The 1,794-nt window shown below is 30.0% G+C and overlaps 1 long non-coding RNA gene across 1 annotated transcript; it reads right to left on the reverse strand.

The window, feature by feature from the left end:
* Nucleotides 1-254: 254 nt before the first annotated feature.
* Nucleotides 255-1,352, reverse strand: LOC135078554 (uncharacterized). The gene is made up of 2 exons (XR_010258643.1): nucleotides 725-1,352; nucleotides 255-364 (listed from the first exon to the last, which is right to left on the reverse strand). It is a non-coding gene; the product is annotated as an uncharacterized LOC135078554 (long non-coding RNA).
* Between the last annotated feature and the right edge of the window lie 442 nt (nucleotides 1,353-1,794).

A 1,794-nucleotide genomic window follows, 5' to 3' on the forward strand; every position in this document is an offset into this window, starting at 1 on the left:
GGTTAAGTATGCAACTCATAACCACATCATATTATTTATAATAGCCTTTTTCATAATCAGTGTAAAAACATATACGAGTATTTCTCAAAAAAAATGTACGTAACGAAACGGTAGTAACGAAATAGTAAGGCCATAAGGCTTGTTATACATTGGCGAAATATTGTGAATGCTCTAAATTTATTCAATTCGAAATATTTGTAAGTATGCACCCAAATACGGGGTAATATTAAGGGGTTAGAAATAAAATAAGGGAGTAATCATTCATACTATTTTAATAAAATTATTTTTGTTCCATCATGTTTATCCATTTTGAGTCGTTCTCTGTAAGCTTTTTGCCTTTTGGCATTGGTTTTTGGCGGCATTCCTAAAAAAACAAAAGAAGTAATCACATAAAATCGTAATCTAAATGATTTGATTATTTTTTGCTGGTGGCACTTCTGTAAAGCAGATAGTATCCAATCCTTTTGTTATTGACGCTCTATATTTTTTGAAATAAATTAAGTAGTGAATATTACTATGCTTAGTCAGGTAATAACAGTATACACTCAGCATTATGTTGTACTTTTTCGTAACGTAACGAAATTCGTAAAAAACGTAACGAAATATTAGACAAAATGAGATCAGAAACAAGTATTTTTTTGATAAAATTTGTTACAGCAAATATAAAAGTTTACTAAATGTTCGTACCACACGTATTACAAAAAATGGTTAAATGAAGACTTACCGTTCTATATAAAATCGCTGATTTTACTGCCTGTTACGAAAAAGTAATCCCACAAAACACACACGTTTTCACTAATTTTCGCGATAGATGTAATGGCGGAGACGTCAGGCCAACAGCCATTCAGAGTGCAGCTATTGTTGTCCGTGTAAAATAAATACGGAATTGTTCAGAAACCATGGGAAAGTAGAAATAAATCGTAACTAAAGAGTAAATAACGAAATAGTAAATGAGAGCGACTCATTTTGTTTTTTTGCTTTAAATTGCCAATTCATTATGACACCCCATAGAAAATCAATTTGATACAGAAACTGCGATTACTGTAGAACGATAATACAAAGAAATTTACAATAATTTAGTTACGTATCGCATTTTATGAAACAAAAACACATGAAAAAGCTAGGGTGGCAAACAGGTTTTTGTATGAAAGGTAAAAAAGGACTATTTTTAAAATATCTAAATATTTGGTAACAAGTAGGATTATAGCTATAATTCTTCGTTATCTTAAAGATTAATATTCATCCTTCAAAATTGTGTGTGTGTTTTTTTTGTATGATGATTTATAAATATAAAACTTTTGAACTGTTTCAAAGCACACTTTTTTTTTTCAAAATGTACATTTTTTTTGAGAAATACTGATACATTTTATTAACTTTTAAAAAATTTTGGACACGAATATCAGACTATTAGTCTAACTATAGAGTTACTACAAAAAAAACTAAATAAAAACCCACATATGGTCAAGTTGCACCGCCTTCTTTAGCCGTAACTATAACCATAACCGGCGTTGTTGTATGGAGTTTGACAGACTTTTGACATTGGTTAAAGTAAGATGGTGTAAGTTAATGTATCACCTACCTTATTCCAAATCTTGACTTCCGATTTTGGTAGCTAACACATGAACACTACACTTCATTAAATTAAATAACTGCAATCTCAATACACTGAACACTGATTGCACAAACTAGTTATTATATTTAAAAGAAAATAGGTTATAAATTACTTCTTCTTCTTCTTCTTCTTTTAATATTAAACAACGTTCAATTTGGCACCGTCAAACTGACTGCGTCAAG

This window comes from Ostrinia nubilalis, chromosome 15 (genome assembly GCF_963855985.1).
Source record: "Ostrinia nubilalis chromosome 15, ilOstNubi1.1, whole genome shotgun sequence".
Taxonomy (NCBI): Eukaryota; Metazoa; Arthropoda; class Insecta; order Lepidoptera; family Crambidae; genus Ostrinia; species Ostrinia nubilalis.